Source organism: Xiphias gladius, chromosome 14 (assembly GCF_016859285.1).
Source record: "Xiphias gladius isolate SHS-SW01 ecotype Sanya breed wild chromosome 14, ASM1685928v1, whole genome shotgun sequence".
Taxonomy (NCBI): domain Eukaryota; kingdom Metazoa; phylum Chordata; class Actinopteri; order Istiophoriformes; family Xiphiidae; genus Xiphias; species Xiphias gladius.
The window spans coordinates 12955157-12969204 of record NC_053413.1 but is presented as its reverse complement, the minus strand read 5'-3'; the positions used below and the strand labels follow the sequence as shown (position 1 = coordinate 12969204).

At 41.8% G+C, this 14048-nt stretch overlaps 1 pseudogene; it reads left to right on the top strand.

The window, feature by feature from the left end:
- The first annotated feature begins 1256 nt into the window (after positions 1–1256).
- LOC120798779 lies at positions 1257–12292 on the top strand (annotated as a pseudogene).
- Positions 12293–14048: the final 1756 nt, after the last annotated feature.

The window sequence follows — 14048 nt, the reverse complement described above, 5'->3', positions numbered from 1 at the left end:
TCACATGTTGATGTAATGTATGGACTGATTCAGAAGGAGAAACAAGAAAGTCTGCTGACGAACTCAATTCTCACAATGGCAAAATATAAATTATAACGAATTTCAATTGTATTGTAAATCCGTGAAATATATGAATTTTAAAAGAACTGCATATCAATGCTAAAAACTTAATGGACCCTGAATGTACTAATTTCTCACCACCGTTACCTAGCAACCAGACTCCACCTGTACGCTGCCAGTCCGGCTCCAGACGTTCAGCGCTGCCCGGTACATTATTAATGATGCCACAGAAACTAAACCTGGCCGAGAAACCATGTGTCTGCCGAAGGACAGAGGCAAAAAAAAAAAACACTGTACCTAGTTTGAAGATTGTGTCAGGCAAGAGCACGGCTGTGGAGCGGATCAACTCGACGCTAACGTCGCGGCGCTGAAGGAGTCACAACCAGAGTAAGTTACCGCCACCACCAATATATGGCAACATGAGACCGACAGTTTTATTACAGACTTGAAGTAGAGAAACTGTTTTGAGACTGCATAAATTAGGCTTTGCAGTGTAGAAGGACATCTTACTTTCTTGTAATACCAAAGAGCCTTCACCAACTAAGCGCATGTACTCAAATACTGCACTTAAGTACAATTTTGAGGTAAATGTAGTGTACTTGAGCACTTTCTGCCACTTTATACATAGGGTACCCCACTTCAGAAGCGAATATTGTACTTTTTACCTCGCGACATTTCTTTGACAGATGTAGTTACTATATTTACAGATTTTGACTATACACATTATGATTTTGCATGCAAAACACATCAGCTTACAAAACATGATGCACTGTTAAATGACCAAACAGAAACTTTATAACACCATCATGTTGCAGAATTAGTTCTCTTACCACGGATAGATTCTAATACTTTTTACTTAATGAAGATATGAAATGCAGGTCTTTTATTTGTAATGGAATATTTTCATATTGTGAAATTTCTACTCCTATTGAAGTAAAAGATCTCAATACTTTCTTCACCACTGTCTCTCCCACACACGCAAATTCTTTCACCCATAAACATCATTCACACGAACACCTCACACACTCACAATATTTCATGCGAACCTCTGCCCACACAATGTATTGATTGTTGAATAATTGAGAGCTTAGCACATTTTGATCCAATGTTGTCAGCTCACAAGGTGTGTTGCTAAGTGATGAACAGGTACTCCATCCTCTTGTCCACTTACATTTTCTTCTACAGAGAAAGTGTCCATGGAGGGAGATCCAGAGGGGTTTGATGAGGATCTTCAGGGACCCACTGTGCTGTGGGAGAAGTGCATCCAGCAGAGCATCTTTGTCGACCTAAGTGAGGATGAAAGTCTCCACTTCAGTGATTTGGAGAGTTCTTTAGCTTTACATCTCTCGCAGGAACAGTCTGCTGCCTCAGATGCCAGTATCCATCTCAGTGGTAAGTCCTGGATTCACTACAGTGTGTATTTGTCTACTTAGTGTTTTGATCTACACTGACTGTACTGAACTATATATAACACTGTCTGTGTTATTACATATGTAGTATTTAACAACAATCTGTGAATGTAGGCCTAGACATAAATTTAAAGAGAGGAAAAGACTTTGATGGCAGAGTCAGAGAGTAAGTTTGAGCTCTCATTATTAATGGTGGACAGTCTTTAAAAAGTAATGGAAAAGATTAGTCTTAAGTTAATTAACACATGCGACCCTGTAATTGGGCATTGGTTTTGTGGGTGTTCTTGAATTTGCAGGGAGCGCAGAGCTGTCAGCCTTGGATGACACCTCCTCAGAGTCCAGTATTGTGAGCAGTCAAAGTGAGAGGGTGGTAGAGAACGAGACCAAGAGCAGCCTATTGCATGTGTCTGCCCAAAGACTCAACACCATGCAAGATGAGCCACCCTTAAAGCGGGGGTGTGAGGACCCAGGGCAAAATACCAGTGACGAGGATCAGGAGGACCTACCTTATGATGGAGACCTGGGAAACCCCTACTTCAACCCGACAGCTAGCTCTGAGGGCAACGTGAGCTCTGATGGAAGAGAAACTGTTCATGCAAGTCCCGATGTTCCTGGTCTGCTTGAGTTGAATACAACAGATAGAGATGATACCAATGGTAGTTTGGTTTCTGTTTGGGATAATGCTGAGAAACCAGCAACTTTGTCACAAGAGGTTGCCAACGTCCCACCATGCCCTAGTCCTGCAAACATTAACCAGTTGTTGCTGCGACATTTCTCCCAAGAAGAGTTGCTGCGGCCAGGAAGGCTGATCGAGGCAGAGACCCTGCCGGAGGTGTCCCTACTGGAGAGCAGGGACGACACTGTTTTGAGCTGGGCGCCAACACACGACAGCACAACAGTTAGTAGTAACCACTCAGAGAACTTTGCTTGTAATTCTGAGATTGATCAGAGTTTCTTCTCTGGCAGGACTAATGAAAGCAGTCATAATGCATCAAAAAATTCAAGTTTAGAGGAAGAGGCCGGAGGGAAAATTGATAATGTCACCTCTGCTGCTGACAGCATTGCATCCAGCTGTGCAAGGATAGACTCAAACCATAGCAGTGGGGATAGCAGTGCTGTAGATGTAGTGAAGCAGGAGAGGTCTGAAGAGGAGGATCAGCTTCAGAGAGTCCTGCTTGTGCGCACCAGGTCCTTCAGCGAGATGAAGTATGGCCAAGGCCAAGTCCATTACCCCCTCCCTGACTTCTCCAAGGTTGCCCCCAAGATAAAAATCCCCAAAGCTCTAAGTGGACCTGTCAGACCTGTTCCTCAGGGCCCCAGCACCATGCACAGAGCCCAGTCCTCTCCTGGTATGTTAGAGGTGATCAGCAGAGTCCTGGAGGATTCAGTCCAGCCATCAGAGAAGAATTATGTCTTCAAAGATGAGGAGAAACAGACTCCTCCAGCACTGGTTCATCACCTGCAGGTAGAAAAGCTCAAGAATTTACTCTTCACAGTGCACCTGCATCTGCACCTTTTGTTTTCTTTTGCTTTAATTTCCTCATATAACGAATATGTGAATGCTGTGCTTTTGGACATAGGACTAATATTTAACTTGTTCCTCATTTCTTTAGGCTGAATATGACAAATTACTAACCAAATATGCTGAGGCAGAGAACCTTATTGATCAAATGAGACTAGGAACCAGTGTAAGTAGAACCTAAACCATGCAGGAGTTTGAGAAACCAAAATAAGTTAAAAGTCAGATCTTCAATGCAAGTTGCAAATTTATGGAACTTTTTTTGCAGACTCAGCGCTTCTCAGAACTAATGCTTTGTTCAGAGTATGATGATGATCATCAGAGAAACTTAGTGGAGGGAAGCCATCTTGGATCCTTGGCTCCTCACCCTCCCCCATCAGGTACATCGCTGTGTTTGACATCTGATATTATGACGGGTCATCGCTCAGCTTCTCTACCTGCAAATTATGCAGTGAAGTGCAACTGGTTTCTATAGAGACAAATGGAGTCAAATGACACTATTCTAGTTACACAAACATCTTTACTCTGTTTTTGGAGCTTTAATTAGGCGGGAAACAATGAGTGTAAACTGGACAACCTGACCACACTTAAATATTTCACTTTTAATTTCTATATCATATTTTCAAATCACAAGATCATCAGTAACTGTCTGCATCATGTGCAAGTTTTAATTCTTCATAAAATACAAAATAACAAATTCTTTACATCTGTGCACTGAAAGTATACAAAATATTAGGTATGCATACTTTGTTCATCAAGTACACTGATTACGTAAATAAAGATAAGAATAAATAGTCCAATGTTTTCAGAAAACTTTGGTGAAATAGGAGGAACAGCCCCCCAGGGGATCATTAAGGAGGTAAACACAGTTTCCTCCAGCCAGCCTGAAGAGGGTCCCAATGATGGGGAAAGAATGACTGCTGAGCTGAGAGACATCATCAGCCCGTTCATGCAGAAGGTAAGTCTGAAGATATTACCAAGCTACCGTTAAATAAAACATTGAAAAAATACACCTAGATCAATTAACAAACCTTCTTCTACTCAGGTGGAAGAATTCAAAGTGAATGTAAGCAACATGTCGGTGAGCACAGCAGAACAGCAAATGGTAAAAACGATTTACATCCTACATGAAGTACCCTATATGTAATATAGAAAATAAGATATATAAAATTAGAACGTTTTGACTGTTAGTATTTGTTTCAGGTGCACTCTCTTTTTTTTATAATTATATAGTTCCTTTTCTTCTTCTGCATGTGCATAAATGTGAAATTTGTCCTTTGTCAGATGTTGAGGAGCATGATGGAGGCACAGGACCAACTGGAGAGGAAATACATGAGTAAGAAGGAGGAGCACAGAGCTCTGGAGATGCAGAACTACATGGGTCTGTCCAGGAACACTGGCACCTTTGACCCAGACAGGTTATAGAGACCTCGCTATTGCACCCATGTAAATACGTCAGTATCATGTTAATGTATCCATTCATGTGTATGCATATTTATGTGTGTGTGTTTGTGTGTGTTGACACATGTTCAGGCTGGTAGAGGGAGATATATTCAGAATAGGGATGCACCTTGATGACATAAAGGAGACGATAGACAAAAACGTGTGTGAGCAGATTTCTCCGCCCCACTCATCCTCCACTCCCACACCCATGAAAGAGATGCTACACGTGGAGGCCAGTCCTCTCTGCATGCCCACACCCTCACCTCCACCATCCCTGCATGAGGTAACCAACTCACAGACACACCCACTAACTCCCCAATGCTCGCTTACCTTCACAGTTTTTTTTACCACTCTAGCGGCTGAGCTCTAGGCATTAGCATGTCAGTCCACCACTTGGTCCACAGTCAAATATCTCAACAAATATTGGACTAACTGGCATGAAATTTATTTCAGACATCGATGGTGGTCCCTAATTTTTTCTTTAGTGCCATGAAATTCACATTTTTGGCTTTGTATGAAATGTCTCAAAAAACTGTTGGACACATGTAACTTACATTTTTTAAAATATTGCATTAATGTTAGAAATGAAAAACAAAAAGATATATGTTAACGTGGATATTATAGGAATATTATACAAGGCTTTGAAGGGGGTCCCCTTTTCACACGGACCCACAGTCCTTATGCTATAACACTGATACTCTAGCTGATACAAGAGAATAATATAATAAACTCACATTTAGTAGACACAAATTAACTTATGTTACTATATGTACATGCTCATTTATACTTTAAAATCATATAAAAATAACTAGATCAAATACAACTATTGTTTATTTTTTTCTCTCTACTTTGCAAAACCTTAACTTTGGTGACATTAATACTACACTTTCCTACAAAAAACTATGCAGCCCCTATATTATTTCAAATTTCTGACATATTTTTTTATCAAAGAAAAACAAGACTGAAGAAAGACAGAATGGAGGGGATCTCCATTCAGGGCAGATCTGTGCTCAGTATGGTGCCTGTCCGACCTCAATGGCCTCAAGCTTCTCCGTTTCTGCCCGGGCCCTCAGCTCCGTCTCCTTATCCAACATTTGAATGAGCAATAATATGTCACGGCAAAGACCTTTCTGCTTCTTTTCTTCCATTTCCAGCCTGGTGGCAAGAGTCTGCCTTTCAGCTACACATTCCTTCGAGACCTTTTTGGAGCTTCACCGATTCTTGGCAAAGAACCTCCAGGATCTCGAAGTCCCTTAGGCTGCCTGTCTTGTCCTATTCCCTCAGGTTGCTTTGCCTCTGGAGCAGCTCCACAGTTTCCTTTAGGAGACAATCCCTCTTCTTCTTCTCTACCATGTACCTCCTGGCCATATCCTCAGTGCTCTTCTCCACTGTGTTGAGCTTCTGCAGGGCATTATTGAAGCACTCCTTTGAAACCTTTATGACCCTTTGCGAACCCTCTATTGTGGAGATTTTGCTGATTATTGGTGAACTTGTCAGTGAAGAAAGTGTTCAGGAGCACAAGATGTCTTATGCTGAAAATATTTATTGAAGCTTGGCCAAGGACATTGGAGAAATTATCAATACAAGTTTATATGCATGATGCCGTCTCCATTCTGAAGCTCAGTCCCCTGCGCTCAGTCTTTTAACCCTTACAGTTTATGCTGAGAATACTTTACGCCCAGACATGATCAAGCTCAATGCCTCCACAGTATGTGGAGTTAGTCTACTGGTTCGCTATTCTGTAAACCGGGAAATGTTTTTACCTGTGTTAGTTCAGATCACTTTGCATGTAGCCTTCCGTATAACGTCAGCGCATCCTGATCTGGAGCCACAGTTATCTGGCTGTACCCATGGATTCTATCAGACCCGATTCTCTGGCGTCTAGGCAGGTAAAAACAGCCATCTCCTTTGACCTTGGCTACTACAACAATTCTGCTTTACTTTTATCAGAATGGCTCTGTTTTTCCCCAGATAGCCTCAGACAGCTGCCCAACATCTCAAGGAGAGAAGACAGTGGGCCTTTCAGAAAGATTTGCTGCTGTTTCTCCTGAGACTTCAAGGCCAATGCTTGACCTGTTTAACCCAATAGAAAATTCCCTAATACCCTCTACTTCTTTGCAAAGGGCCTCTGCCACCTTGACTACTTCAACTTTCTCTACCGCTGCCTGGGCTCTTAATTCCTTTTCCTTCCGAAGGATCTGGTTCTGCTACTGAATTTGCTGGTGGGGGCCTTCCACCTTTGTTTTAAGCTCAGCATTGAGCAAATGGTTTGTAAGTAAGGACTCCTTCACATTGGTCACCTCGTCGGCACTCATGGAGGTAACCCTCTGAGGCTTTTTCGTCAGTTTGTCAGTTTCTTGACTCAGGACCAATTTTTTCTTCCTCTCCGCTGCAAGCTGGTTTTTGCAGTACTGTTTTATTGCTGCCTTTTCCAGCCTGAGGGTGTTGTGGTCGCTGCAGAGGACACTGAACTCATTCTCATACATTTCAAAGAGGTCCAGGGTGATCTTGTGGCTCCTCAAGGGATCCATTTTCTGATATTCTAGTTGTGTCAGTGAAAATGCTTGTCTCCACTAATAGCCTAATGACACCTTGTCTTACACACTGTAATAACACACTGTTTGTAATGAAGACCTGTGTTTTTTCCTTTGTGGAATGGCTGATACTAAACTTCTGCAAGGCTGTATGCACTCCTGCAGAATTCAAACACATTACATGTTACATATTATGATATCATTACAAACTGTGGAATGGCAGTGGCTCACAGATTAAAATCTAAGTATAATAAGTCAGTAATGTAAATAATCATTCACAACATTGCTGTGCAGTGATTATACAGTATACTATAACACAATATCTGACAGAATTTGTGAAGGATAATTTTGCGCTTGGGTTGACCACTCATAACCAACAGAAATGTCATTTATACCTTTTAACTGCCTACTTTATATGTCTTTCATTTCAGTTTTGCTCTAATACTACAGTTTCCTATTTCCTGCTTTACACTTTTTCTGAAAAATTAACCGTAGCTATTTTAGAGATTTTAAGCCACACTAGCAGGAATGGCCTTGTTGCTCGGTTAGTATGAATCTTAATGACTTTGATGCTCCCCTTACTTTTACCTAGAGCCACCAGCAAATTAAGTTTTCAAATATCAACTGAAATACTGTATCCCCACATCTCCTTCATGGATTGGCACCAAACTTTGTACAGACATTACAGTTTCCTGTCCATGAACCCTAAGGACTTGATAGCCTGACTTTTCTTTTAGAAGGTTGATATTTTCAGTTCAGAATGAAATATTCTGATAACTGTTGGATGAATTGCCACAAAGTTTGTTGCAGAAATATATGTCCCCAACAGGATGAATTGTGTTAATTTTGGTTATCTAGTACCAAAATCAGTTCAAAATTACATATATTTCGGTTTATGACCAAACCCCTTTGCTGACACTGACAAACCATTTTATATATTTAACTTATATGAATGCAGCCTGCTTTGCTTGGAAACTTAGTGGAACCTTATTTGTATCCACACCCTGCACCTTCATTTGTGACAAATTTTCTCCTGGAGGAAATGCTGAGTGTGTATGTAAGATAACACTATCTGCAAATGAACTGCCTGGGTTTCATGTTTCAGGGTTCATGTGCATGTTTTTCCACTGTGAGCTGTAAGATGGAGACATGGAAAGAGGAAGAAAAAGAAGAGGAAGTGGAGGAGGCCAGTGAGGTCCATGGAGATGGTGGATTGCCACAAAGCAGTGAGCTCATAACCACTGACTCTCTACTGAAAAATACTGGATATAACAGCTGCCATTCACGGTACCTATTAGACTCCAGAAGAAAAAAAACAACATTTCTTTTTGATTAAATTAAAGAAGTTATCCAGTTATCCTGGTTAGGATATATACTTATAACACACCACTGTTGTGCATGTTCCACTGTCACTATTGTGTCCATCTATTGATGATTTGAGTGTTGCTTGTGCGTGTGTTTGTGCTCAAATAATAGGCACGTTCTCAGCCCTCCTGTGGGCAGATCGTGTTTCAGGCACAGTTGGCGTTAGGTTCCAACGTGCATAGCGAACAGAGTGTTTGGGTCTGTGTGAGCAGGTTTTTTTTCACTGTCCTGTGTCAGCAGCTCAAAGGGGTCTCTGGAGGGACTGGACATCCAGATAGCTGTGGACGGAGAGGGCAACGAGGAGGAGGATAGCTCTGTCTTGTCAGAGGGGATACATCATGGTAACATCTTAGCATACCTAAGTGGAACCAGCTCAATCTCAAGGCAGAGGGAGTGGACACCTGAAAGGTCAGTGTTGTGATATTAAAGTCTACCTAACCTTAGAAAAGAGCTAAGTGTGATTTGATTGACTCTCTGTTGTGGTTCTTCTATTCTGGTTTGCTCTTAAATAATTTATGGCTCATATGAGTAAACCGTCTTGTAATCCTCTCACAGTGTGAGTGAGCTACTTTTGGATATGTGTTGTCAATATAGAAATAGGAAGCATCCTCTGTGCCAAGAGGAAATATTATAAAACGCTGTTAAAATACCACTGAAAGCAATACTATTTGTCATTAACTAGCTCTAAATATCATTATTGTTTTTGTTGCCGCAGTTGTTGCACCCTGGATAGTGTCCTTATACCAGAGGGTGAATGTGATCTGGCTGACTGTGTGAGTCTGGCTGTGGAGGTCCCCTTTTCCTCTGATGCACCCAGAGACTCAGACTCCCGCAGCCTCTCAGAGCCTCCTCTCAACACCCAATGTGCATCACAGGTCAGTCACAGATAATAGTCAGTTTGTTTGACAATTGTGGTCTCTTCTGAGCTTCAAACGTAGAATATGGTTGAAGGTTTGTCATGCAACGGGTTTTCAGGGATGCTGTTTAAATTGCAGTGGTGTTTAGGATGCATAGGCTTTACTTTATTTTAGCTGATGTTGTGTTTTCTGGGGTGCAGAGGATTGTGAGCCCAGAGACAGACAGTGGATTTGGGAGCTCTTACTTGAATCAGTCAGCCTCTGGATCATTTCAACCAAATCTGCTCACAGACAGGTACAAATCTATATAAATGCTGATTCACTGACTGATCCACAGTCCCTGTTTAGACATCGCTTGTGTCCTGGTGGAATAACTAAAGTTGGATCTGTCCTATCCCAGTGTGCAGTTCCATAATAATGGTTTAAGTAGCTCAGACAGTGAGGGCTCCTGCTCCAACCTGCAGACAGCCATCCATTCAGCCTCTCTGCACAGCCAGCGTTGGGCCAGCGCCCACCCATCGGTCCAAACACAGTACTGTGGTGCAGCATCTGCAGTGGATCTGTGGGTGGAGAGCACCACGAAGGAGCCTACGGTCGGGCTACAGGGTGAGCAAACCCTTGTCATGCAATCACAATGTGATTCTTCGTCTCCCTGAAAAAGTTCTGTGTTTTTTTCATCATAGCTGGTCAATACTGAAATATTAAGGGCTTTTCCACCGCTTACTGAACAGGATCTGGTCCCACCCTGCCTGCACAGCTCCATCACCACATTTCTGAGCCAGCACTCAGCACCACCATGGATACAGAAGAGAGACGCAACCATGGGTATTCCTGCTCTTGTAACAGGTCAGTATTTCCTGTGGGGTAAGCTGTGCTGGTGGCTAACTGCTGCACTGCTGAAAACCAGAACTTTAAGCATTTGTTTCACAAATGTAAATAAAGATTTAATCATCCTCTCTTCTTCTTGCCTGTTTACACAGTGAACATCTGGGTATCTGTGTCTGTCTGTTTGTGTGTTCATGTGTGTTTAGTGAGGCTATCATGGCCTTGCAGTCAGAGGTGTCCAGGCTGAAGAAGGACCTGGAGGAGGGCTTAGTCCAGCTGCCTCACCTAGCACAGAAGATGGATTATCTCACCTCCAAATACAGACAGGATCGTCAGGAGTGCAGGTCTAAAACAAGACCCAGGACTCACCTAAGACCAGCCTGTAACAGGTGAACCTGATCCTGTTGGGCAGTGGATGAATAGAAAGGACATTGTTAGGTTGTATTTTTGTTAGATTTAATCAGAATGATATTTACATTTATTCATTACTGGATAATAATAGTAATAATAATAATCTTATAGTAATAGTAATCTTATTTTCAGTCCAGCAAGAATAGAAGACTGGATTTCTTCAGACATGGACCCCAGCAAGAGCAAAGGTACTCCACTATCATCACAAGTGTGTCTCTACCTCTTTGTAGGTAGTTAATTCTTACAGCATCCATTATGAGTTTGTTCATCTGATCCCAAGGTACAGACAGTGGTGATACAGCAGGCTCTGAGATCATGTCGCAGTTCCATAATTCACCTGTAGGGAGCAGAAGATGCAGCAGTGCACGCTCTGGACCTGAGTTTCACGTTGAACCTCAGGGGACACTGCTGTCCAACAGAGGTCAGGGCCACAATTATATTTCACAGTACATTACATTCTGCATTTTTATCATATACTTATCATATAATTTACGAGAGTATGTTCTGTCCAAAGTGGGTCAAAGTGGGAAAAAGACACATTTTACTCCCTTACGGACAGAAAGAAACTGCTCGGTGAAAACCTCTGGTTTGACCAGCTCCATTCTAAAAGGAGGGGAAGGGGGAGCTTCTGACAGCCATGCCAAGCAAAGAGAATAGAATTAGAATTTCAACATTTTGGTTTCATTGTGAGTCTGTATTGGACAAATGCACCTGAGAAGCAGCAGCAAAACAAATAGCAAGAACCCAAGCACCAATACAAAATGTCGAAGCTTGGATTTTTTGCTGCATGACACAAATCATCATTATTGCCATCACCATTATCACTATAGCAATATGACGGACTAACGATCAGTTTTATACACTAACTATTTTTATAACAGTTTTTCTTGTCAGTTGGGAGAATAGTGTGCCTGTAATAATATTGTAACTTAACAAAAACAGGGTTGTAAATATGTGCAGTATTGTGTATTAGTCGTGTACATATTGTAGTACTTCTCTCATCAGCCGTCACGGAGAGTTTTTACTCCAAGGAGAGGTGGTCTCTTCTTTCCTCTCCATCTCTCCAGAAGCCGCTCCTCCAGGTCAGCTACGGCTCTTCCAGCAGCCTACCTGCCAGGTAGGCTGCTGGTGTCTCATGTAACACATCACTCGCTGAAAGCAGACAGATATTTATCTGCACTTTCCCAAATAAAGTTATTGAATTACATTTTTCTTTAAAACTGGAATCATTCTTTCTCACTATCTGTCCTCAAATCCAGCTATAAAGTGAGGGAGCTGTCGCTGCAGTCCACGTCCCATCACAGAAAACGATTCACCCAGTCAGACACGGCACTCCTGCCCAGCAACGTGTACTTCCAGCGGACACTGTCCCCTGTCTCAGTGCCCTCAAAGACTGCCAGCAGGACAGGCAGACGCAGAGGGAGCAAGGTGAGATGTCTCATCTTTCCACATGCATGTCTGCTGAATAGTGTGACATTTTTTTTTTGTACAAGAACACCTGCTGTGTATCTCAAGAGCACGCAATCAGTGGTTGCTGTGAAATATATACATGTTGTTCAGCTCATTGGAACGTTTGCTGCTGTTCCTCTAGGAGGAAGAAATGAACAGGACTCTGGACCAGGCTATCGAAGCCGCACGCATTATGAAGAGGACCACCGACCGGATGGCCAAGAGACTGTCAGCTGACCTGGCCAAAGCTCAACTCTACAGGAAACTGCACAACATGCAGCCAGTAGGGGGCAGGAAACACCGTGCATGATAACACCCAGGATACAGATGAGTTTACCCAGTAATCAACAATATGCAAGTCCCTATGATAAATGATGCCTGATAAAGCTTTGTCGGATAATAAGGGAATATCTCTGATTTTGAGATAATTACGGACCTGTTTGCTTTTGTACTTGATTGTATATTTATGATAGGCAGAAAAGCCTGAAATCGCCTGAATAATATTGTACAAATAAAATGTTGATTTTCTAAACCTACCTATATGTTGTCAGGTTTTGGGATTTTTTAAAGCAAATTAATGTTTTTGTTGATTGACAGTATTTTGTTTATACTGAGTGTCTTTAGGCCACTTCATTCTTTGAAAAAATCATCCAGCATCTCAATTTTATTCTTACCAGTGTAAACTATAACCAAAACAAATGCTTTTAAATATACTTTAGTGGGCAATATTTGATAGAAGGCCAATATTCGATTAATATAGTTCAATATATAGCTTAGAGCCTTATCTGATTTATCAGTAATGTTTCCATTACTGAAAACTCAAAACGAGGCAGATTATCAAAACTATGATCTTTAGTGGGCAACGTCAGTCATACTGTACAGTGTCAGACATGAAGTAATAAAGATAAACTTTATCTTTTCCCAGTGCGCCATGTCAGTACACTTATCTCACCTAGCTCGTTTCTTTGTTTTCTTTACTTTACCTGCTTGTAAACTATAAACTCTCAAATACACACAGCAGCCACAGGTCATGGAGGTAAAGTTAAATCAAATTAAATCTAGGTCAGATTGGTAATATTGCGTTTCAGGGAATATCCCTTTCTGCCTTTACTTCAAGTGAGTATCAACTTTTGTCCTTTTAGCTAAAGTGCTCATTTGATATCTCTAATGCCGATCCCCGCTGCCCTGTGGGCGAGACACAGTGTCTTCTTACTGAGTTTCTGCTGGATGGCTTTGTGGCCCTGTGCTGCTGCCGGGCTGTGTTCAGGTTTTTGTTGTTGGGTGTCGAGTTTATCTGTTGTTCTAAACAAAATGTCAGGGAAGGAGATGTGTCCAACCAACATTCCTGAACTGTCCCGTCTGATTGTTCAAAGAGCAGGTGTTCACTAACCCCTAGACCATCAACATGGCGACACTAGTCACAGTGACTTCTCAACCAGTGCAGTTTATCTCTCACACTTCAACACAAATACAGTATCACCCCACAGATCAGGCCATCATACTAATAACCTGTGAAAAAACACAGGGTCGCTGTCTGAATGTTACAATTTCAGTGACCCATGTCGAATGTATTTGTAATTTGTTCCTCAAATTATCGGCAGCACTAATCATGATATCGATGACAATATATATTTTTTTAATAATAAATAACATTTATGTAGCTCAGCACTATCCAATCCGTTGCATCATTTTTCTCAGGTTGTCCATATTGTAATTGTACTCGTGCTACTTCTTTTTGCTCTGCGTATATGATTTGTATATACATAGTAGACATATCGCTCTAAGTGTTTCTTATCTGAGACAAGGATTAAAGTACAGAGGGTTTGTATGTTGTTCAGACTGTTAAGGCCTCTGAGACAAACCTGTGATTCTGAAGACAAATAAAATTTGACCTGACTGTCTGTATAAAAAGGCAGAGAAAAGGCAGCTTGTCACTGGCACTGCCACTTCACTTCTTAATTTTTCATTTATTAATTAAGTTCTCCTCTATAGAGGAGAGCTTATCTTAAACCTTTTCTCTAAGTAGGATAGTTTCGCTGCGAGCTGACACACCCTGCTCTCATTCCCACCTTGGAACAGGCCACAGACTCACTGTAATCTGCCGGTCCCACTGAGCAGCTCCACTAAAGTCGTTGGGGGTGCAAGTGTCTTGCTTAAGAGCATCCCAGCTGTGGGT